At 37.5% G+C, this 25,179-nt stretch overlaps 13 non-coding genes across 13 annotated transcripts; all 13 read right to left on the bottom strand.

Moving 5' to 3' along the window:
* Positions 1 to 2,535: 2,535 nt before the first annotated feature.
* On the bottom strand, positions 2,536 to 2,607 carry TRNAC-GCA (transfer RNA cysteine (anticodon GCA)). The gene has a single exon. It is a non-coding gene; the product is annotated as a tRNA-Cys (tRNA).
* A 1,007-nt stretch (positions 2,608 to 3,614) lies between these two features.
* On the bottom strand, positions 3,615 to 3,686 carry TRNAC-GCA (transfer RNA cysteine (anticodon GCA)). The gene has a single exon. It is a non-coding gene; the product is annotated as a tRNA-Cys (tRNA).
* Positions 3,687 to 6,852: 3,166 nt separating this feature from the next.
* TRNAC-GCA (transfer RNA cysteine (anticodon GCA)) lies at positions 6,853 to 6,924 on the bottom strand. Its single transcript has one exon. It is a non-coding gene; the product is annotated as a tRNA-Cys (tRNA).
* Positions 6,925 to 7,933: 1,009 nt separating this feature from the next.
* TRNAC-GCA (transfer RNA cysteine (anticodon GCA)) lies at positions 7,934 to 8,005 on the bottom strand. Its single transcript has one exon. It is a non-coding gene; the product is annotated as a tRNA-Cys (tRNA).
* A 1,012-nt stretch (positions 8,006 to 9,017) lies between these two features.
* TRNAC-GCA (transfer RNA cysteine (anticodon GCA)) lies at positions 9,018 to 9,089 on the bottom strand. The gene has a single exon. It is a non-coding gene; the product is annotated as a tRNA-Cys (tRNA).
* Positions 9,090 to 12,263: 3,174 nt separating this feature from the next.
* TRNAC-GCA (transfer RNA cysteine (anticodon GCA)) lies at positions 12,264 to 12,335 on the bottom strand. Its single transcript has one exon. It is a non-coding gene; the product is annotated as a tRNA-Cys (tRNA).
* Positions 12,336 to 13,346: 1,011 nt separating this feature from the next.
* On the bottom strand, positions 13,347 to 13,418 carry TRNAC-GCA (transfer RNA cysteine (anticodon GCA)). The gene has a single exon. It is a non-coding gene; the product is annotated as a tRNA-Cys (tRNA).
* Positions 13,419 to 15,500: 2,082 nt separating this feature from the next.
* On the bottom strand, positions 15,501 to 15,572 carry TRNAC-GCA (transfer RNA cysteine (anticodon GCA)). The gene has a single exon. It is a non-coding gene; the product is annotated as a tRNA-Cys (tRNA).
* Positions 15,573 to 16,582: 1,010 nt separating this feature from the next.
* On the bottom strand, positions 16,583 to 16,654 carry TRNAC-GCA (transfer RNA cysteine (anticodon GCA)). The gene has a single exon. It is a non-coding gene; the product is annotated as a tRNA-Cys (tRNA).
* A 1,012-nt stretch (positions 16,655 to 17,666) lies between these two features.
* Positions 17,667 to 17,738, bottom strand: TRNAC-GCA (transfer RNA cysteine (anticodon GCA)). Its single transcript has one exon. It is a non-coding gene; the product is annotated as a tRNA-Cys (tRNA).
* Positions 17,739 to 19,828: 2,090 nt separating this feature from the next.
* On the bottom strand, positions 19,829 to 19,900 carry TRNAC-GCA (transfer RNA cysteine (anticodon GCA)). The gene has a single exon. It is a non-coding gene; the product is annotated as a tRNA-Cys (tRNA).
* Positions 19,901 to 21,992: 2,092 nt separating this feature from the next.
* On the bottom strand, positions 21,993 to 22,064 carry TRNAC-GCA (transfer RNA cysteine (anticodon GCA)). Its single transcript has one exon. It is a non-coding gene; the product is annotated as a tRNA-Cys (tRNA).
* Positions 22,065 to 24,147: 2,083 nt separating this feature from the next.
* TRNAC-GCA (transfer RNA cysteine (anticodon GCA)) lies at positions 24,148 to 24,219 on the bottom strand. Its single transcript has one exon. It is a non-coding gene; the product is annotated as a tRNA-Cys (tRNA).
* Between the last annotated feature and the right edge of the window lie 960 nt (positions 24,220 to 25,179).

Below are 25,179 nucleotides of genomic sequence, written 5' to 3'. Positions count from 1 at the left end.
CTGAAGACAGAGGTGAAATGAGAAATAGATTGACTGCTTCGCTGCCAAGTTTTGTACGCCATTTCTTCAGTGCAATACAAGAAAGCACCAAACAGTATAACAAAGTTGTCAATTGGTTTCATAGTCCATTCCCTTTGTTTAGTGCTGTGAAAGGAAGAGCCGAATTCCAAAATTGATCAATGATGTTACAGAAATTTCCCAAAGGGAATACCAAGCCGAGTGTTAAAAACTGCATTTACTCACAGGTTTTGAGCAGGAAACACTGAAATGCTATTAAAGTGCAATATCCAAGGGAACACTGACTCTGTCAAAAATGATCCAAATGGAATTGATGAAAAGTCCCAATTACAAACAACAGAATCAAAATAGGGTGAGGGGACACCCGGATGTGAACCAGGGACCTCTTGATCTGCAGTCAAATGCTCTACCACTGAGCTATATCCCCAGCTTTACAGTAAAGTCAGAATGACAAAATATCAGTACATCATGAAAGAGTGAGTGGATCATACTAAGTTGTTCCGGAAAGTACAATCTTGAAACTGTGGAACAGGAGAAATAGTCCTTAATATTATTTATTAAAGGAAAACTGGATCATTTAAAAAACAGATATTTGTTTCATTGTTATTTTATTTGAATAGGCAGTGGTACATCAGACCAATGCCTCTACATACAATGATTGTTTTGAAACATTCTTAAAGGGGAAGAGGTTTTTACGGGACACCTTATCATTTGAGGATTGGTTACCACAATTAGTGAGATGGTGATGAAGTGTGATTGTTTTGGGCCAAATTATGGTGGAAAAACATTTCTACGTACCACTACAATTCAGTATTTGGAAGGTACACCCAAACACCCCTTTCGAATACCTTCCATTTAATACATCAGAAAAAGCCATTTTGCGTTTGCAAATGGCCTGATTCTTCAGACCAGCCTTCTTGCAACTGCAATGATAGTTCGTACATCTTGCACGTAGGCAGAGCTTTTAAGGAGAAATTAAATAGTTCCTACGTTGCACAAAAATGAAGTGCTTCAAACAAACACATACTTTGCATGCACAGAGAAGAGGTGGAATATATGTTAGACTGAAGACACAGGTGAAATGAGAAATAGATTGACTGCTCCGCTGCCAAGTTTTATACGCCATTTCTTCAGTGCAATACAAGAAAGCACCAAACAGTATAACAACATTGTCAATTGGTTTCATAGTCCATTCCCTTTGTTTAGTGCTGTGAAAGGAAGAGCCGATTTCCAAAATTGATCAATGATGTTTCAGAAATTTCCCAAAGGGAATACCAAGCCGAGTGTTAAAAACTGCATTTACTCACAGGTTTTGAGCAGGAAACACTGAAATGCTATTAAAGTGCAATATCCAAGGGAACACTGACTCTGTCAAAGATAATCCAAATGGAATTGATGAAAAGTCCAAATTACAAACAACAGAATCAAAATAGGGTAAGGGTACAACCGGATTTTAACCAGGGACCTCTTGATCTGCAGTCAAATGCTCTACCACTGAGCTATATCCACAGCTTTTCAGTAAGATCAGAATGACAAAATATCAGTACATATTGAAAGAGTGTGAGGATCATACTAAGTTGTGCCAGAAAGTACAACCTTGAAACGGTGGAACAGGAGAAGTAGTCCTTAGCATTATTTATTAAAGGAAAACTGGATCATTTAAAAAACAGATTTATTTGTTTCATTGTTATTTTATTTTAATAGGCAGTGGTACATAGGACCAATGCCTCTACATACAATGATTGTTTTGAAACATTCTTAAAGGGGTAGAGGTTTTTACGGGACACCTTATCATTTGAGTATTTGTTACCACAATCACGGAGATGGTGATGAAGTATGATTGTTTTGGCCAAATTATGGTGGAAAAACATTTCTACGTACCACTACAATTCGGTATTTGGAAGGTACACCCAAACACCCCTTTCGAATACCTTCCATTTAATACATCAGAAAAAGCCACTTTGCGTTTGCAAATAACCTGATTCTTCAGACCAGCCTTCTTGCAACTGCAAAGATAGTTCGTACATCTTGCACGCAGGCAGAGCTTTTAAGGAGAAATTAAATAGTTCCTAGGTTGCACAAAAAGTGAAGTGCTTCAAACAAACACATACTTTGCATGCACAGAGAGGAGGTGGAATATATGTAAGACTGAAGACAAAGGTGAAATGAGAAATAGATTGACTGCTTCGCTGCAAGTTTTATACGCCATTTCTTCAGTGCAATACAAGAAAGCACCAAACAGTATAACAAAGTTGTCAACTGGTTTCATAGTCCATTCCCTTTGTTTAGTGCTGTGAAAGGAAGAGCCGAATTGCAAAATTGATCAATGTTTCAGAAATTTCCCAAAGGGAATACCAAGCCGAGTGTTAAAAACTGCATTTACTCACAGGCTCTGAGCAGGAAACACTGAAATGCTATTAAAGTGCAATATCCAAGGGAACACTGACTCAGTCAAAGATGATCCAAATGGAATTGATGAAAAGTCCCAATTACAAACAACAGAATCAAAATAGGGTGAGGGGACACCCGGATTTGAACCAGGGACCTCTTGATCTGCAGTCAAATGCTCTACCACTGAGCCATATCCCCAGCTTTTCAGTAAAATAAGAATGACAAAATATCAGTACATCATGAAAGAGTGTGAGGATCATACTAAGTTGTGCCAGAAAGTACAACCTTGAAACTTTGGAACAGGAGAAGAAGTCCTTAATATTATTTATTAAAGGAAAACTGGATCATTTAAAAACAGATTTATTCGTTTCATTGTTATTTTATTTGAATAGGCAGTGGTACATAGGACCAATGCCTCTACATACAATGATTGTTTTGAAACATTCTTAAAGGGGAAGAGGTTTTTACGGGACACCTTATCATTTGAGGATTGGTTACCACAATCACGGAGATGATGATGAAGTATGATTGTTTTGGCCAAATTATGGTGGAAAAACATTTCTACGTACCACTACAATTCGGTATTTGGAAGGTGCAACCAAACACCCCTTTCGAATACCTTCCATTTAATACATCAGAAAAAGCCATTTTGCGTTTGCAAATGGCCTGATTCTTCAGACCAGCCTTCTTGCAACTGCAATGATAGTTCGTACATCTTGCACGTAGGCAGAGCTTTTAAGGAGAAATTAAATAGTTCCTACGTTGCACAAAAATGAAGTGCTTCAAACAAACACATACTTTGCATGCACAGAGAAGAGGTGGAATATATGTAAGACTGAAGACACAGGTGAAATGAGAAATAGATTGACTGCTCCGCTGCCAAGTTTTATACGCCATTTCTTCAGTGCAATACAAGAAAGCACCAAACAGTATAACAAAGTTGTCAATTGGTTTCATAGTCCATTCCCTTTGTTTAGTGCTGTGAAAGGAAGAGCCGAATTCCAAAATTGATCAATGTTTCAGAAATTTCCCAAAGGGAATACCAAGCCGAGTGTTAAAAACTGCATTTACTCACAGGCTTTGAGCAGGAAACACTGAAATGCTATTAAAGTGCAATATCCAAGGGAACACTGACTCAGTCAAAGATGATCCAAATGGAATTGATGAAAAGTCCCAATTACAAACAACAGAATCAAAATAGGGTGAGGGGACACCCGGATTTGAACCAGGGACCTTCTGATCTGCAGTCAAATGCTCTACCACTGAGCTATATCCCCAGCTTTTGAGTAAAATAAGAATGACAAAATATCAGTACATCATGAAAGAGTGTGAGGATCATACTAAGTTGTGCCAGAAAGTACAACCTTGAAACGGTGGAACAGGAGAAGTAGTCCTTAACATTATTTATTAAAGGAAAACTGGATCATTTAAAAAACAGATGTATTTGTTTCATTGTTATTTTATTTGAATAGGCAGTGGTACATAGGACCAATGCTTCTACATACAATGATTGTTTTGAAACATTCTTAAAGGGGTAGAGGTTTTTACGGGACACCTTATCATTTGAGGATTTGTTACCACAATCACGGAGATGGTGATGAAGTATGATTGTTTTGGCCAAATTATGGTGGAAAAACATTTCTACGTACCACTACAATTCGGTATTTGGAAGGTACACCCAAACACCCCTTTCGAATACCTTCCATTTAATACATCAGAAAAAGTCATTTTGCATTTGCAAATGGCCTGATTCTTCAGACCAGCCTTCTTCCAACTGCAATGATAGTTCGTACATCTTGCACGTAGGCAGAGCTTTTAAGGAGAAATTAAATAGTTCCTACGTTGCACAAAAATGAAGTGCTTCAAACAAACACATACTTTGCATGCACAGAGAAGAGGTGGAATATATGTAAGACTGAAGACACAGGTGAAATGAGAAATAGATTGACTGCTTCGCTGCCAAGTTTTATACGCCATTTCTTCAGTGCAATACAAGAAAGCACCAAACAGTATAACAAAGTTGTCAATTGGTTTCATAGTCCATTCCCTTTGTTTAGTGCTGTGAAAGGAAGAGCCGAATTCCAAAATTGATCAATGATGTTTCAGAAATTTCCCAAAGGGAATACCAAACCGAGTGTTAAAAACTGCATTTACTCACAGGTTTTGAGCAGGAAACACTGAAATGCTATTAAAGTGCAATATCCAAGGGAACACTGACTCTGTCAAAGATGATCCAAATGGAATTGATGAAAAGTCCCAATTACAAACAAGAGAATCAAAATAGGGTGAGGGTACACCCGGATTTGAACCAGGGACATCTTGATCTGCAGTCAAATACTCTACCACTGAGCTATATCCCCAGCTTTTCAGTAAAGTCAGAATGACAAAATATCAGTACATCATGAAAGAGTGTGAGTATCATACTAAGTTGTGCCAGAAAGTACAACCTTGAAACTGTGGAACAAGAGAAGTAGTCCTTAATATTATTTAATAAAGGAAAACTGGATCATTTAAAAAACAGATATTTGTTTCATTGTCATTTTATTTGAATAGGCAGTCGTACATTGGACCAATGCCTCTACATACAATGATTGTTTTGAAACATTTTTAAAGGGGAAGAGGTTTTTACGGGACAACTTATCATTTGAGGATTGGTTACCACAATCACTGAGATGGTGATGAAGTATGATTGATTTGGGCCAAATTATGGTCGAAAAACATTTGTACGTACCACTACAATTCGGTATTTGGAAGGTACACACAAACACCCCTTTCGAATACCTTCCATTTAGTACATCAGAAAAAGCCACTTTGCGTTTGCAAATAGCCTGATTCTTCAGACCAGCCTTCTTGCAACTGCAAAGATAGTTCGTACATCTTTAATGTAGGCAAAGCTTTTAAGGAGAAATTAAATAGTTCCTAGGTTGCACAAAAAGTGAAGTGCTTCAAACAAACACATACTTTGCATGCACAGAGAAGAGGTGGAATATATGTAAGACTGAAGACAAAGGTGAAATGAGAAATAGATTGACTGCTTCGCTACCAAGTTTTATACGTCATTTCTTCAGTGCAATACAAGAAAGCACCAAACAGTATAACAAAGTTGTCAATTGGTTTCATAGTCCATTCCCTTTGTTTAGTGCTGTGAAAGGAAGAGCCGAATTCCAAAATTGATCAATGATGTTTCAGAAATTTCCCAACCGGAATACCAAGCCGAGTGTTAAAAACTGCATTTACTCAGAGGTTTTGAGCAGGAAACACTGAAATGCTATTAATATCCTGGGAACACTGACTCTGTCAAAGATGATCCAAATGGAATTGATGAAACGTCCCAATTACAAACAACAGAATCAAAATAGGGTGAGGGGACACCCGGATTAGAACCAGGGACCTCTCGATCTGCAGTCAAATGCTCTACCACTGAGCTATATCCCCAGCTTTGCAGTACAATCAGAATGACAAAATATCAGTACATCATGAAAGAGTGTGAGGATCATACTAAGTTGTGCCAGAAAGTACAACCTTGAAACTGTGGAACAGGAGAAGTAGTCCTTAATATTATTTATTAAAGGAAAACTGTATCATTTAAAAACAGATTTATTTGTTTCATTGTTATTTTATTTGAATAGGCAGTGGTACATAGGACCAATGCCTCTACATACAATGATTGTTTTGAAACATTCTTAAAGGGGAAGAGGTTTTTACGGGACACCTTATCATTTGAGGATTGGTTACCACAATCACGGAGATGGTGATGAAGTATGATTGTTTTGGCCAAATTATGGTGGAAAAACATTTCTACGTACCAATACAATTCGGTATTTGGAAGGTACACCCAAACACCCCTTTCGAATACCTTCCATTTAATACATCAGAAAAAGCCATTTTGCGTTTGCAAATGGCCTGATTCTTCAGACCAGCCTTCTTGCAACTGCAATGATAGTTCGTACATCTTGCACGTAGGCAGAGCTTTTAAGGAGAAATTAAATAGTTCCTAGGTTGCACAAAAAGTGAAGTGCTTCAAACAAACACATACTTTGCATGCACAGAGAAGAGGTGGAATATATGTAAGACTGAAGACAAAGGTGAAATGAGAAATAGATTGACTGCTTCGCTGCCAAGTTTTATACGCCATTTCTTCATTGCAATACAAGAAAGCACCAAACAGTATAACAAAGTTGTCAATTGGTTTCATAGTCCATTCCCTTTGTTTAGTGCTGTGAAAGGAAGAGCCGAATTCCAAAATTGATCAATGTTTCAGAAATTTCCCAAAGGGAATACCAAGCCGAGTGTTAAAAACTGCATTTACTCACAGGCTTTGAGCAGGAAACACTGAAATGCTATTAAAGTGCAATATCCAAGGGAACACTGACTCAGTCAAAGATGATCCAAATGGAATTGATGAAAAGTCCCAATTACAAACAACAGAATCAAAATAGGGTAAGGGGACACCTGGATTTGAACCAGGGACCTCTTGATCTGCAGTCAAATGCTCTACCACTGAGCTATATCCCCAGCTTTACAGTAAAATCAGAATGACAAAATATCAGTACATCATAAAAAAGAGTGAGTGGATCATACTAAGTTGTTCCGGAAAGTACAACCTTGAAACTGTGGAACAGGAGAAATAGTCCTTAATATTATTTATTAAAGGAAAACTGGATCATTTAAAAAACAGATATTTGTTTCATTGTTATTTTATTTGAATAGGCAGTGGTACATAGGACCAATGCATCTACATACAATGATTGTTTTGAAACATTCTTAAAGGGGAAGAGGTTTTTACGGGACACCTTATCATTTGAGGATTGGTTACCACAATTAGTGAGATGGTGATGAAGTATGATTGTTTTGGGCCAAATTATGGTGGAAAAACATTTCTACGTAACACTACAATTCAGTATTTGGAAGGTACACCCAAACACCCCTTTCGAATACCTTCCATTTAATACATCAGAAAAAGCCATTTTGCTTTTGCAAATAGCCTGATTCTTCAGACCAGCCTTCTTGCAACTGCAAAGATAGTTCGTACATCTTGCACGTAGGCAGAGCTTTTAAGGAGAAATTAAATAGTTCCTACGTTGCACAAAAATGAAGTGCTTCAAACAAACACATACTTTGCATGCACAGAGAAGAGGTGGAATATATGTAAGACTGAAGACACAGGTGAAATGAGAAATAGATTGACTGCTTCGCTGCCAAGTTTTATACGCCATTTCTTCAGTGCAATACAAGAAAGCACCAAACAGTATAACAAAGTTGTCAATTGGTTTCATAGTCCATTCCCTTTGTTTAGTGCTGTGAAAGGAAGAGCCGAATTCCAAAATTGATCAATGTTTCAGAAATTTCCCAAAGGGAATACCAAGCCGAGTGTTAAAAACTGCATTTACTCACAGGCTTTGAGCAGGAAACACTGAAATGCTATTAAAGTGCAATATCCAAGGGAACACTGACTCAGTCAAAGATGATCCAAATGCAATTGATGAAAAGTCCCAATTACAAACAACAGAATCAAAATAGGGTGAGGAGACACCCGGATTTGAACCAGGGACCTCTTGATCTGCAGTCAAATGCTCTACCACTGAGCTATATCCCCAGCTTTGCATTAAAATAAGAATGACAAAATATCAGTACATCATGAAAGAGTGTGAGGATCATACTAAGTTGTGCCAGAAAGTACAACCTTGAAACTGTGGAACAGGAGAAGTAGTCCTTAATATTATTTATTAAAGGAAAACTGGATCATTTAAAAAACAGATTTATTTGTTTCATTGTTATTTTATTTGAATAGGCAGTGGTACATAGGACCAATGCCTCTACATACAATGATTGTTTTGAAACATTCTTAAAGGGGAAGAGGTTTTTACGGGACACCTTATCATTTGAGGATTGGTTACCACAATCACGGAGATGGTGATGAAGTATGATTGTTTTGGCCAAATTATGGTGGAAAAACATTTCTACGTACCACTACAATTCGGTATTTGGAAGGTACACCCAAACACCCCTTTCGAATACCTTCCATTTAATACATCAGAAAAAGCCATTTTGCATTTGCAAATGGCCTGATTCTTCAGATCAGCCTTCTTGCAACTGCAAAGATAGTTCGTACATCTTGCACGTAGGCAGAGCTTTTAAGGAGAAATTAAATAGTTCCTAAGTTGCACAAAAAGTGAAGTGCTTCAAACAAACACATACTTTGCATGCACAGAGAAGAGGTGGAATATATGTGAGACTGAAGACAAAGGTGAAATGAGAAATAGATTGACTGCTTCGCTGCCAAGTTTTATACGCCATTTCCTCAGTGCAATACAAGAAAGCACCAAACAGTATAACAAAGTTGTCAATTGGTTTCATAGTCCATTCCCTTTGTTTAGTGCAGTGAAAGGAAGAGCCGAATTCCAAAATTGATCAATGATGTTTCAGAAATTTCCCAAAGGGAATACCAAGCCGAGTGTTAAAAACTGCATTTACTCACAGGTTTTGAGCAGGAAACACTGAAATGTTATTAAAGTGCAATATCCAAGGGAACACTGACTCTGTCAAAGATGATCCAAATGGAATTGATGAAAAGTACCAATTACAAACAACAGAATCAAAATAGGGTGAGGGGACACCCGGCTTTGAACCAGGGACCTCTTGATCTGCAGTCAAATGCTCTACCACTGAGCTATATCCCCAGCTTTTCAGTAGAATCAGAATGACAAAATATCAGTACATCATGAAAGAGTGTGAGGATCATACTAAGTTGTGCCAGAAAGTACAACCTTGAAACTGTGGAACAGGAGAAAAAGTCCTTAATATTATTTATTAAAGGAAAACTGGATCATTTAAAAACAGATTTATTTGTTTCATTGTTATTTTATTTGAATAGGCAGTGGTACATAGGACCAATGCCTCTACATACAATGATTGTTTTGAAACATTCTTAAAGGGGAAGAGGTTTTTACGGGACACCTCATCATTTGAGGATTGGTTACCACAATCACGGAGATGGTGATGAAGTATGATTCTTTTGGCCAAATTATGGTGGAAAAACATTTCTACGTACCACTACAATTCGGTATTTGGAGGGTACACCCAAACACCCCTTTCGAATACCTTCCATTTAATACATCAGAAAAAGCCATTTTGCGTTTTCAAATGGCCTGATTCTGCAGACCAGCCTTCTTGCAACTGCAATGATAGTTCGTACATCTTGCAAGTAGGCAGAGCTTTTGAGGAGAAATTAAATAGTTCCTACGTTGCACAAAAATGAAGTGCTTCAAACAAACACATACTTTGCATGCACAGAGAAGAGGTGAAATATATGTAAGACTGAAGACGGAGGTGAAATGAGAAATAGATTGACTGCTTCGCTGGCAAGTTTTGTACGCCATTTCTTCAGTGCAATACAAGAAAGCACCAAACAGTATAACAAAGTTGTCAATTGGTTTCATAGTCCTTTCCCTTTGTTTAGTGCTGTGAAAGGAAGAGCCGAATTCCAAAATTGATCAATGATGTTACAGAAATTTCCCAAAGGGAATACCAAGCCGAGTGTTAAAAACTGCATTTACTCACAGGTTTTGAGCAGGAAACACTGAAATGCTATTAAAGTGCAATATCCAAGGGAACACTGACTCTGTCAAAAATGATCCAAATGGAATTGATGAAAAGTCCCAATTACAAACAACAGAATCAAAATAGGGTGAGGGGACACCCGGATGTGAACCAGGGACCTCTTGATCTGCAGTCAAATGCTCTACCACTGAGCTATATCCCCAGCTTTTCAGTAAAGTCAGAATGACAAAATATCAGTACATCATGAAAGAGTGAGTGGATCATACTAAGTTGTTCCGGAAAGTACAATCTTGAAACTGTGGAACAGGAGAAATAGTCCTTAATATTATTTATTAAAGGAAAACTGGATCATTTAAAAAACAGATATTTGTTTCATTGTTATTTTATTTGAATAGGCAGTGGTACATAGGACCAATGCCTCTACATACAATGATTGTTTTGAAACATTCTTAAAGGGGAAGAGGTTTTTACGGGACATCTTATCATTTGAGGATTGGTTACCACAATTAGTGAGATGGTGATGAAGTATGATTGTTTTGGGCCAAATTATGGTGGAAAAACATTTCTACGTACCACTTCAATTCAGTATTTGGAAGGTACACTCAAACACCCCTTTCGAATACCTTCCATTTAATACATCAGAAAAAGCCATTTTGCGTTTGCAAATGGCCTGATTCTTCAGACCAGCCTTCTTGCAACTGCAATGATAGTTCGTACATCTTGCACGTAGGCAGAGCTTTTAAGGAGAAATTAAATAGTTCCTACGTTGCACAAAAATGAAGTGCTTCAAACAAACACATACTTTGCATGCACAGAGAAGAGGTGGAATATATGTAAGACTGAAGACACAGGTGAAATGAGAAATAGATTGACTGCTCCGCTGCCAAGTTTTATACGCCATTTCTTCAGTGCAATACAAGAAAGCACCAAACAGTATAACAACATTGTCAATTGGTTTCATAGTCCATTCCCTTTGTTTAGTGCTGTGAAAGGAAGAGCCGATTTCCAAAATTGATCAATGATGTTTCAGAAATTTCCCAAAGGGAATACCAAGCCGAGTGTTAAAAACTGCATTTACTCACAGGTTTTGAGCAGGAAACACGGAAATGCTATTAAAGTGCAATATCCAAGGGAACACTGACTCTGTCAAAAATGATCCAAATGGAATTGATGAAAAGTCCCAATTACAAACAACAGAATCAAAATAGGGTGAGGGGACACCCGGATGTGAACCAGGGACCTCTTGATCGGCAGTCAAATGCTCAACCACTGAGCTATATCCCCAGCTTTACAGTAAAGTCAGAATGACAAAATATCAGTACATCATGAAAGAGTGAGTGGATCATACTAAGTTGTTCCGGAAAGTACAATCTTGAAACTGTGGAACAGGAGAAATAGTCCTTAATATTATTTATTAAAGGAAAACTGGATCATTTAAAAAACAGATATTTGTTTCATTGTTATTTTATTTGAATAGGCAGTGGTACATAGGACCAATGCCTCTACATACAATGATTGTTTTGAAACATTCTTAAAGGGGAAGAGGTTTTTACGGGACATCTTATCATTTGAGGATTGGTTACCACAATTAGTGAGATGGTGATGAAGTATGATTGTTTTGGGCCAAATTATGGTGGAAAAACATTTCTACGTACCACTTCAATTCAGTATTTGGAAGGTACACTCAAACACCCCTTTCGAATACCTTCCATTTAATACATCAGAAAAAGCCATTTTGCGTTTGCAAATGGCCTGATTCTTCAGACCAGCCTTCTTGCAACTGCAATGATAGTTCGTACATCTTGCACGTAGGCAGAGCTTTTAAGGAGAAATTAAATAGTTCCTACGTTGCACAAAAATGAAGTGCTTCAAACAAACACATACTTTGCATGCACAGAGAAGAGGTGGAATATATGTAAGACTGAAGACACAGGTGAAATGAGAAATAGATTGACTGCTCCGCTGCCAAGTTTTATACGCCATTTCTTCAGTGCAATACAAGAAAGCACCAAACAGTATAACAACATTGTCAATTGGTTTCATAGTCCATTCCCTTTGTTTAGTGCTGTGAAAGGAAGAGCCGATTTCCAAAATTGATCAATGATGTTTCAGAAATTTCCCAAAGGGAATACCAAGCCGAGTGTTAAAAACTGCATTTACTCACAGGTTTTGAGCAGGAAACACTGAAATGCTATTAAAGTGCAATATCCAAGGGAACACTGACTCTGTCAAAGATAATCCAAATGGAATTGATAAAAAGTCCAAATTACAAACAACAGAATCAAAATAGGGTGAGGGGACACCCAGATTTGAACCAGGGACCTCTTGATCTGCAGTCAAATGCTCTACCACTGAGCTATATCCCCAGCTTTTGAGCAAAATAAGAATGACAAAATATCAGTACATCATGAAAGAGTGTGAGGATCATACTAAGTTGTGCCAGAAAGTACAACCTTGAAACGGTGGAACAGGAGAAGTAGTCCTTAACATTATTTATTAAAGGAAAACTGGATCATTTAAAAAACAGATGTATTTGTTTCATTGTTATTTTATTTGAATAGGCAGTGGTACATAGGACCAATGCTTCTACATACAATGATTGTTTTGAAACATTCTTAAAGGGGTAGAGGTTTTTACGGGACACCTTATCATTTGAGGATTTGTTACCACAATCACGGAGATGGTGATGAAGTATGATTGTTTTGGCCAAATTATGGTGGAAAAACATTTCTACGTACCACTACAATTCGGTATTTGGAAGGTACACCCAAACACCCCTTTCGAATACCTTCCATTTAATACATCAGAAAAAGTCATTTTGCATTTGCAAATGGCCTGATTCTTCAGACCAGCCTTCTTCCAACTGCAATGATAGTTCGTACATCTTGCACGTAGGCAGAGCTTTTAAGGAGAAATTAAATAGTTCCCACGTTGCACAAAAATGAAGTGCTTCAAACAAACACATACTTTGCATGCACAGAGAAGAGGTGGAATATATGTAAGACTGAAGACACAGGTGAAATGAGAAATAGATTGACTGCTTCGCTGCCAAGTTTTATACGCCATTTCTTCAGTGCAATACAAGAAAGCACCAAACAGTATAACAAAGTTGTCAATTGGTTTCATAGTCCATTCCCTTTGTTTAGTGCTGTGAAAGGAAGAGCCGAATTCCAAAATTGATCAATGATGTTACAGAAATTTCCCAAAGGGAATACCAAGCCGAGTGTTAAAAACTGCATTTACTCACAGGTTTTGAGCAGGAAACACTGAAATGCTATTAAAGTGCAATATCCAAGGGAACACTGACTCTGTCAAAGATGATCCAAATGGAATTGATGAAAAGTCCCAATTACAAACAACAGAATCAAAATAGGGTGAGGGGACACCCGGATTTGAACCAGGGACCTCTTGATCTGCAGTCAAATGCTCTACCACTGAGCTATATCCCCAGCTTTTCAGTAAAATCAGAATGACAAAATATCAGTACATCATGAAAGAGTGTGAGTATCATACTAAGTTGTGCCAGAAAGTACAACCTTGAAACTGTGGAACAGGAGAAGTAGTCCTTAATATTATTTAATAAAGGAAAACTGGATCATTTAAAAAACAGATATTTGTTTCATTGTCATTTTATTTGAATAGGCAGTCGTACATTGGACCAATGCCTCTACATACAATGATTGTTTTGAAACATTTTTAAAGGGGAAGAGGTTTTACGGGACAACTTATCATTTGAGGATTGGTTACCACAATCACTGAGATGGTGATGAAGTATGATTGATTTGGGCCAAATTATGGTGGAAAAACATTTGTACGTACCACTACAATTCGGTATTTGGAAGGTACACACAAACACCCCTTTCGAATACCTTCCATTTAATACATCAGAAAAAGCCACTTTGCGTTTGCAAATAGCCTGATTCTTCAGACCAGCCTTCTTGCAACTGCAAAGATAGTTCGTACATCTTGCATGTAGGCAAAGCTTTTAAGGAGAAATTAAATAGTTCCTAGGTTGCACAAAAAGTGAAGTGCTTCAAACAAACACATACTTTGCATGCACAGAGAAGAGGTGGAATATATGTAAGACTGAAGACAAAGGTGAAATGAGAAATAGATTGACTGCTTCGCTGCCAAGTTTTATACGTCATTTCTTCAGTGCAATACAAGAAAGCACCAAACAGTATAACAAAGTTGTCAATTGGTTTCATAGTCCATTCCCTTTGTTTAGTGCTGTGAAAGGAAGAGCCGAATTCCAAAATTGATCAATGTTTCAGAAATTTCCCAAAGGGAATACCAAGCTGAGTGTTAAAAACTGCATTTACTCACAGGCTTTGAGCAGGAAACACTGAAATGCTATTAATATCCAAGGGAACACTGACTCTGTCAAAGATGATCCAAATGGAATTGATGAAAAGTACCAATTACAAACAACAGAATCAAAATAGGGTGAGGGGACACCCGGATTAGAACCAGGGACCTCTCGATCTGCAGTCAAATGCTCTACCACTGAGCTATATCCCCAGCTTTTCAGTACAATCAGAATGACAAAATATCAGTACATCATGAAAGAGTGTGAGGATCATACTAAGTTGTGCCAGAAAGTACAACCTTGAAACTGTGGCACAGGAGAAGTAGTCCTTAATATTATTTATTAAAGGAAAATTGGATCATTTAAAAACAGATTTATTTGTTTCATTGTTATTTTATTTGAATAGGCAGTGGTACATAGGACCAATGCCTCTACATACAATGATTGTTTTGAAACATTCTTAAAGGGGAAGAGGTTTTTACGGGACACCTTATCATTTGAGGATTGGTTACCACAATCACGGAGATGGTGATGAAGTATGATTGTTTTGGCCAAATTATGGTGGAAAAACATTTCTATGTACCAATACAATTCGGTATTTGGAAGGTACACCCAAACACCCCTTTCGAATACCTTCCATTGAATACATTAGAAAAAGCCATTTTGCGTTTGCAAATGGCCTGATTCTTCAGACCAGCCTTCTTGCAACTGCAATGATAGTTCGTACATCTTGCACGTAGGCAGAGCTTTTAAGGAGAAATTAAATAGTTCCTAGGTTGCACAAAAATGAAGTGCTTCAAACAAACACATAATTTGCATGCACAGAGAAGAGGTGGAATATATGTAAGACTGAAGACACAGGTGAAATGAGAAATAGATTGACTGCTTCGCTGCCAAGTTTTATACGCCATTTCTTCAGTGTAATACAAGAAAGCACCAAACAGTATAACAAAGTTGTCAATTGGTTTCATAGTCCATTCCCTTTGTTTAGTGCTGTGAAAGGAAGAGCCGAATTCCAAAATTGATCAATGATGTTTCAGAAATTTCCCAAAGGGAATACCAAGCCCAGTGTTAAAAACTGCATTTACTCACAGGCTTTGAGCAGGAAACACTGAAATGCTATTAAAGTGCAATATCCAAGGGAACACTGACTCAGTCAAAGATGATCCAAATGGAATTGATGAAAAGTCCCAATTACAAACAACAGAATCAAAATAGGGTGAGGGAACACCCGGATTTGAACCAGGGACCTCTTAATCTGCAGTCAAACGCTCTACCACTGAGCTATATCCCCAGCTTTTCAGTAAAATAAGAATGACAAAATATCAGTACATCATGAAAGAGTGTGAGGATCATACTAAGTTGTGCCAGAAAGTACAACCTCGAAACTGTGGAACAGGAGAAGTAGTCCTTAATATTATTTATTAAAGGAAAACTGGATCATTTAAAAACAGATTTCTTTGTTTCATTGTTATTTTATTTGAATAGGCAGTGGTACATAGGACCAATGCCTCTACATACAATGATTGTTTTGAAACATTCTTAAAGTGGAAGAGGTTTTTACGGGACACCTTATCATTTGAGGATTGGTTACCACAATCACGGAGATGGTGATGAAGTATGATTGTTTTGGCCAAATTATGGTGGAAAAACATTTCTACGTACCACTACAATTCGGTATTTGGAAGGTACACCCAAACACCCCTTTCGAATACCTTCCATTTAATACATTAGAAAAAGCCATTTTGCGTTTGCAAATGGCCTGATTCTTCAGACCAGCCTTCTTGCAACTGCAATGATAGTTCGTACATCTTGCACGTAGGCAGAGCTTTTAAGGAGAAATTAAATAGTTCCTAGGTTGCACAAAAATGAAGTGCTTCAAACAAACACATAATTTGCATGCACAGAGAAGAGGTGGAATATATGTAAGACTGAAGACACAGGTGAAATGAGAAATAGATTGACTGCTTCGCTGCCAAGTTTTATACGCCATTTCTTTAGTGCAATACAAGAAAGCACCAAACAGTATAACAAAGTTGTCAATTGGTTTCATAGTCCATTCCCTTTGTTTAGTGCTGTGAAAGGAAGAGCCGAATTCCAAAATTGATCAATGATGTTACAGAAATTTCCCAAAGGGAATACCAAGCCGAGTGTTAAAAACTGCATTTACTCACAGGTTTTGAGCAGGAAACACTGAAATGCTATTAAAGTGCAATATCCAAGGGAACACCGACTCTGTCAAAGATGATCCAAATGGAATTGATGAAAAGTCGCAATTACAAACAACAGAATCAAAATAGGGCGAGGGGACACCCGGATTTGAACCAGGGACCTCTTGATCTGCAGTCAAATGCTCTACCACTGAGCTATATCCCCAGCTTTACAGTAAAAACAGAATGACAAAATATCAGTACATCATGAAAGAGTGAGTGGATCATACTAAGTTGTTCAGGAAAGTACAACCTTGAAACTGTGGAACAGGAGAAATAGTCCTTAATATTATTTATTAAAGGAAAACTGGATCATTTAAAAAAACAGATATTTGTTTCATTGTTATTTTATTTGAATAGGCAGTGGTACATAGGACCAATGCCTCTACATACAATGATTGTTTTGAAACATTCTTAAAGGGGAAGAGGTTTTTACGGGACACCTTATCATTTGAGGATTGGTTACCACAATTAGTGAGATGGTGATGAAGTATGATTGTTTTGGGCCAAATTATTGTGGAAAAACATTTCTACGTACCACTACAATTCAGTATTTGGAAGGTACACCCAAACACCTCTTTCGAATACCTTCCATTTAATACATCAGAAAAAGCCATTTTGCGTTTGCAAATGGCCTGATTCTTCAGACCAGCCTTCTTGCAACTGCAATGATAGTTCGTACATCTTGCACGTAGGCAGAGCTTTTAAGGAGAAATTAAATAGTTCCTACGTTGCACAAAAATGAAGTGCTTCAAACAAACACATACTTTGCATGCACAGAGAAGAGGTGGAATATATGTAAGACTGAAGACACAGGTGAAATGAGAAATAGATTGACTGCTCCGCTGCCAAGTTTTATACGCCATTTCTTCAGTGCAATACAAGAAAGCATCAAACAGTATAACAACATTGTCAATTGGTTTCATAGTCCATTCCCTTTGTTTAGTGCTGTGAAAGGAAGAGCCGAATTCCAAAATTGATCAATGATGTTTCAGAAATTTCCCAAAGGGAATACCAAGCCGAGTGTTAAAAAACTGCATTTACTCACAGGTTTTGAGCAGGAAACACTGAAATGCTATTAAAGTGCAATATCCAAGGAAACACTGACTCTGTCAAAGATAATCCAAATGGAATTGATGAAAAGTCCAAATTACAAACAACAGAATCAAAATAGGGTAAGGGGACAACCGGATTTGAACCAGGGACCTCTTGATCTGCAGTCAAATGCTCTACCACTGAGCTATATCCCCAGCTTTTCAGTAAAATCAGAATGACAAAATATCAGTACATATTGAAAGAGTGTGAGGATCATACTAAGTTGTGCCAGAAAGTACAACCTTGAAACGGTGGAACAGGAGAAGTAGTCCTTAACATTATTTATTAAAGGAAAACTGGATCTTTTAAAAAACAGATTTATTTGTTTCATTGTTATTTTATTTGAATAGGCAGTGGTACATAGGACCAATGCCTCTACATACAATGATTGTTTTGAAACATTCTTAAAGGGGTAGAGGTTTTTACGGGACACCTTATCATTTGAGGATTTGTTACCACAATCACGGAGATGGTGATGAAGTATGATTGTTTTGGCCAAATTATGGTGGAAAAACATTTCTACGTACCACTACAATTCGGTATTTGGAAGGTACACCCAAACACCCCTTTCGAATACCTTCCATTTAATACATCAGAAAAAGCCACTTTGCGTTTGCAAATAGCCCGATTCTTCAGAAAAGCCTTCTTGCAACTGCAAAGATAGTTCGTACATCTTGCACGTAGGCAGAGCTTTTAAGGAGAAATTAAATAGTTCCTAGGTTGCACAAAAAGTGAAGTGCTTCAAACAAACACATACTTTGTATGCACAGAGAAGAGGTGGAATATATGTAAGACTGAAGACAAAGGTGAAATGAGAAATAGATTGACTGCTTCGCTGCCAAGTTTTATACGCCATTTCTTCAGTGCAATACAAGAAAGCACCAAACAGTATAACAAAGTTGTCAATTGGTTTCATAGTCCATTCCCTTTGTTTAGTGCTGTGAAAGGAAGAGCCGAATTCCAAAATTGATCAATGTTTCAGAAATTTCCCAAAGGGAATACCAAGCCGAGTGTTAAAAACTGCATTTACTCACAGGCTTTGAGCAGGAAACACTGAAATGCTATTAAAGTGCAATATCCAAGGGAACACTGACTCAGTCAAAGATGATCCAAATGGAATTGATGAAAAGTCCCAATTACAAACAACAGAATCAAAATAGGGTGAGGGGACACCTGGATTTGAACCAGGGACCTCTTGATCTGCAGTCAAATGCTTAACCACTGAGCTATATCCCCAGCTTTTCAGTAAAATAAGAATGACAAAATATCAGTACATCATGAAAGAGTGTGAGGATCATACTAAGTTGTGCCAGAAAGTACAACCTTGAAACTATGGAACAGGAGAAGTAGTCGTTAATATTTTTTATTAAAGGAAAACTGGATCATTTAAAACCAGATTTATTTGTTTCATTGTTATTTTATTTGAATAGGCAGTGGTACATAGGACCAATGCCTCTACATACAATGATTGTTTTGAAACATTCTTAAAGGGGAAGAGGTTTTTACGGGACACCTTATCATTTGAGGATTGGTTACCACAATCACGGAGATGGTGATGAAGTATGATTGTTTTGGCCAAATTATGGTGGAAAAACATTTCTACGTACCACTACATTCGGTATTTGGAAGGTACACCCAAACACCCCTTTCGAATACCTTCCATTTAATACATCAGAAAAAGCCATTTTGCGTTTGCAAATGGCCTGATTCTTCAGACCAGCCTTCTTGCAACTGCAATGATAGTTCGTACATCTTGCAAGTAGGCAGAGCTTTTAAGGAGAAATTAAATAGTTCCTACGTTGCACAAAAATGAAGTGCTTCAAACAAACACATACTTTGCATGCACAGAGAAGAGGTGAAATATATGTAAGACTGAAGACAGAGGTGAAATGAGAAATAGATTGACTGCTTTGCTGCCAAGTTTTATACGCCATTTCTTCAGTGCAATACAAGAAAGCACCAAACAGTATAACAAAGTTGTCAATTGGTTTCATAGTCCATTCCCTTTGTTTAGTGCTGTGAAAGGAAGAGCCGAATTCCAAAATTGATCAATGATGTTACAGAAATTTCTCAAAGGGAATATCAAGCCGAGTGTTAAAAACTGCATGTACTCACAGGTTTTGAGCAGGAAACACTGAAATGCTATTAAAGTGCAATATCCAAGGGAACACTGACTCTGTCAAAGATGATCCAAATGGAATTGATGAAACTTCCCAATTACAAACAACAGAATCAAAATAGGGTGAGGGGACACCTGGATTTGAACCAGGGACCTCTTGATCTGCAGTCAAATGCTCTACCACTGAGCTATATCCCCAGCTTTACAGTAAAATCAGAATGACAAAATATCAGTACATCATAAAAAAGAGTGAGTGGATCATACTAAGTTGTTCCGGAAAGTACAACCTTGAAACTGTGGAACAGGAGAAATAGTCCTTAATATTATTTATTAAAGGAAAACTGGATCATTTAAAAAACAGATATTTGTTTCATTGTTATTTTATTTGAATAGGCAGTGGTACATAGGACCAATGCATCTACATACAATGATTGTTTTGAAACATTCTTAAAGGGGAAGAGGTTTTTACGGGACACCTTATCATTTGAGCATTGGTTACCACAATTAGTGAGATGGTGATGAAGTATGATTGTTTTGGGCCAAATTATGGTGGAAAAACATTTCTACGTACCACTACAATTCAGTATTTGGAAGGTACACCCAAACACCCCTTTCGAATACCTTCCATTTAATACATCAGAAAAAGCCATTTTGCGTTTGCAAATGGCCTGATTCTTCAGACCAGCCTTCTTGCAACTGCAATGATAGTTCGTACATCTTGCACGTAGGCAGAGCTTTTCAGGAGAAATTAAATAGTTCCCACGTTGCACAAAAATGAAGTGCTTCAAACAAACACATACTTTGCATGCACAGAGAAGAGGTGGAATATATGTAAGACTGAAGACACAGGTGAAATGAGAAATAGATTGACTGCTCCGCTGCCAAGTTTTATAAGCCATTTCTTCAGTGCAATACAAGAAAGCACCAAACAGTATAACAACATTGTCAATTGGTTTCATAGTCCATTCCCTTTGTTTAGTGCTGTGAAAGGAAGAGCCGAATTCCAAAATCGATCACTGATGTTTCAGAAATTTCCCAAAGGGAATACCAAGCCGAGTGTTAAAAACTGCATTTACTCACAGGTTTTGAGCAGGAAACACTGAAATGCTATTAAAGTGCAATATCCAAGGGAACACTGACTCTGTCAAAGATAATCCAAATGGAATTGATGAAAAGTCCAAATTACAAACAACAGAATCAAAATAGGGTAAGGGGACAACCGGATTAGAACCAGGGACATCTTGATCTGCAGTCAAATGCTCTACCACTGAGCTATATCCCCAGCTTTTCAGTAAAATCAGAATGACAAAATATCAGTACATATTGAAAGAGTGTGCGGATCATACTAAGTTGTGCCAGAAAGTACAACCTTGAAACGGTGGAACAGGAGAAGTAGTCCTTAACATTATTTATTAAAGGAAAACTGGATCATTTAAAAAACAGATTTATTTGTTTCATTGTTATTTTATTTGAATAGGCAGTGGTACACAGGACCAATGCCTCTACATACAATGATTGTTTTGAAACATTCTTAAAGGGGTAGAGGTTTTTACGGGACACCTTATCATTTGAGGATTTGTTACCACAATCACGGAGATGGTGATGAAGTATGATTGTTTTGGCCAAATTATGGTGGAAAAACATTTCTACGTACCACTACAATTCGGTATTTGGAAGGTACACCCAAACACCCCTTTCGAATACCTTCCATTTAATACATCAGAAAAAGCCACTTTGCGTTTGCAAATAGCCTGATTCTTCAGACCAGCCTTCTTGCAACTGCAAAGATAGTTCGTACATCTTGCACGTAGGCAGAGCTTTTAAGGAGAAATTAAATAGTTCCTAGGTTGCACAAAAAGTGAAGTGCTTCAAACAAACACATACTTTGCATGCATAGAGAAGAGGTGGAATATGTGTAAGACTGAAGACAAAGGTGAAATGAGAAATAGATTGACTGCTTCGCTGCCAAGTTTTATACACATTTCTTCAGTGCAATACAAGAAAGCACCAAACAGTATAACAAAGTTGTCAATTGGTTTCATAGTCCATTCCCTTTGTTTAGTGCTGTGAAAGGAAGAGCCAAATTCCAAAATTGATCAATGTTTCAGAAATTTCCCAAAGGGAATACCAAGCCGAGTGTTAAAAACTGCATTTACTCACAGGCTTTGAGCAGGAAACACTGAAATGCTATTAAAGTGCAATATCCAAGGGAACACTGACTCAGCCAAAGATGATCCAAATGGAATTGATGAAAAGTCCCAATTACAAACAACAGAATCAAAATAGGGTGAGGGGACACCAGGATTTGAACCAGGGACCTCTTGATCTGCAGTCAAATGCTCTACCACTGAGCTATATCCCCAGATTTTCAGTAAAATAAGAATGACAAAATATCAGTACATCATGAAAGAGTGTGAGGATCATACTAAGTTGTGCCAGAAAGTACAACCTTGAAACTGTGGAACAGGAAAAGTAGTCCTTATTATTATTTAATAAAGGAAAACTGGATCATTTAAAAAACAGATATTTGTTTCATTGTTATTTTATTTGAATAGGCAGTCGTACATTGGACCAATGCCTCTACATACAATGATTGTTTTGAAACATTTTTTAAGGGGAAGAGGTTTTTACGGGACAACTTATCATTTGAGGATTGGTTACCACAGTCACTGAGATGGTGATGAAGTATGATTGATTTGGGCCAAATTATGGTGGAAAAACATTTGTACGTACCACTACAATTCGGTATTTGGAAGGTACACACAAACACCCCTTTCGAATACCTTCCATTTAATACATCAGAAAAAGCCACTTTGCGTTTGCAAATAGCCTGATTCTTCAGACCAGCCTTCTTGCAACTGCAAAGATAGTTCGTACATCTTGCATGTAGGCAGAGCTTTTAAGGAGAAATTAAATAGTTCCTAGGTTGCACAAAAAGTGAAGTGCTTCAAACAAACACATACTTTGCATGCACAGAGATGAGGTGGAATATATGTAAGACTGAAGACAAAGGTGAAATGAGAAATAGATTGACTGCTTCGCTGCCAAGTTTTATACGTCATTTCTTCAGTGCAATACAAGAAAGCACCAAACAGTATAACAAAGTTGTCAATTGGTTTCATAGTCCACTCCCTTTGTTTAGTGCTGTGAAAGGAAGAGCCGAATTCCAAAATTGATCAATGTTTCAGAAATTTCCCAAAGGGAATACCAAGCCGAGTGTTAAAAACTGCATTTACTCACAGGCTTTGAGCAGGAAACACTGAAATGCTATTAATATCCAAGGGAACACTGACTCTGTCAAAGATGATCCAAATGGAATTGATGAAACGTCCCAATTACAAACAACAGAATCAAAATAGGGTGAGCGTACACCCGGATTAGAACCAGGGACCTCTTGATCTGCAGTCAAATGCTCTACCACTCAGCTATATCCCCAGCTTTTCAGTAAAATCAGAATGACAAAATATCAGTACATCATGAAAGAGTGTGAGGATCATACTAAGTTGTGCCAGAAAGTACAACCTTGAAACTGTGGAACAGGAGAAGTAGTCCTTAATATTATTTATTAAAGGAAAACTGGATCATTTAAAAACAGATTTATTTGTTTCATTGTTATTTTATTTGAATAGGCAGTGGTACATAGGACCAATGCCTCTACATACAATGATTGTTTTGAAACATTCTTAAAGGGGAAGAGGTTTTTACGGGACACCTAATCATTTGAGAATTGGTTACCACAATCACGGAGATGGTGATGAAGTATGATTGTTTTGGCCAAATTATGGTGGAAAAACATTTCTACGTACCACTACAATTCGGAATTTGGAAGGTACACCCAAACACCCCTTTCGAATACCTTCCATTTAATACATCAGAAAAAGCCATTTTGCGTTTGCAAATGGCCTGATTCTTCAGATCAGCCTTCTTGCAACTGCAATGATAGTTCGTACATCTTGCAAGTAGGCAGAGCTTTTCAGGAGAAATTAAATAGTTCCTACGTTTCACAAAAATGAAGTGCTTCAAACAAACACATACTTTGCATGCACAGAGAAGAGGTGAAATATATCTAAGACTGAATACAGAGGTGAAATGAGAAATAGATTGACTGCTTCGCTGCCAAGTTTTATACGCCATTTCTTCAGTGCAATACAAGAAAGCACCAAACAGTATAACAAAGTTGTCAATTGGTTTCATAGTCCATTCCCTTTGTTTAGTGCTGTGAAAGGAAGAGCCGAATTCCAAAATTGATCAATGATGTTACAGAAATTTCCCAAAGGGAATACCAAGCCGAGTGTTAAAAACTGCATTTACTCACAGGTTTTGAGCAGGAAACACTGAAATGCTATTAAAGTGCAATATCCAAGGGAACACTGACTCTGTCAAAGATGATCCAAATGGAATTGATGAAAAGTCCCAATTACAAACAACAGAATCAAAATAGGGTGAGGGGACACCCGGATTTGAACCAGGGACCTCTTGATCTGCAGTTAAATGCTCTACCACTGAGCTATATCCCCAGCTTTACAGTCAAATCAGAATGACAAAATATCAGTACATCATGAAAGAGTGAGTGGATCATAATAAGTTGTTCCGGAAAGTACAACCTTGAAACTGTGGAACAGGAGAAATAGTCCTTAATATTATTTATTAAAGGAAAACTGGATCATTTAAAAAACAGATATTTGTTTCATTGTTATTTTATTTGAATAGGCAGTGGTACATAGGACCAATGCCTCTACATACAATGATTGGTTTGAAACATTCTTAAAGGGGAAGAGGTTTTTACGGGACACCTTATCATTTGAGGATTGGTTACCACAATCAGTGAGATGGTGATGAAGTATGATTGTTTTGGGCCAAATTATGGTGGAAAAACATTTCTACGTACCACTACAATTCAGTATTTGGAAGGTACACCCAAACACCCCTTTCGAATACCTTCCATTTAATACATCAGAAAAAGCCATTTTGCGTTTGCAAATGGCCTGATTCTTCAGACCAGCCTTCTTGCAACTGCAATGATAGTTCGTACATCTTGCACGTAGGCAGAGCTTTTAAGGAGAAATTAAATAGTTCCTACGTTGCACAAAAATGAAGTGCTTCAAACAAACACATACTTTGCATGCACAGAGAAGAGGTGGAATATATGTAAGACTGAAGACACAAGTGAAATGAGAAATAGATTGACTGCTCCGCTGCCAAGTTTTATACGCCATTTCTTCAGTGCAATACAAGAAAGCACCAAACAGTATAACAACATTGTCAATTGGTTTCATAGTCCATTCCCTTTGTTTAGTGCTGTGAAAGGAAGAGCCGAATTCCAAAATTGATCAATGATGTTTCAGAAATTTCCCAAAGGGAATACCAAGCCGAGTGTTAAAAACTGCATTTACTTACAGGTTTTGAGCAGGAAACTCTGAAATGCTATTAAAGTGCAATATCCAAGGGAACACTGACTCTGTCAAAGATAATCCAAA

The sequence above is a fragment of the Lissotriton helveticus genome, chromosome 1_2 (genome assembly GCF_964261635.1).
Source record: "Lissotriton helveticus chromosome 1_2, aLisHel1.1, whole genome shotgun sequence".
NCBI lineage: Eukaryota > Metazoa > Chordata > Amphibia > Caudata > Salamandridae > Lissotriton > Lissotriton helveticus.
The sequence above is the reverse complement of the archived record's forward strand: the minus strand, read 5'-3'. Positions and strand labels throughout refer to the sequence as shown.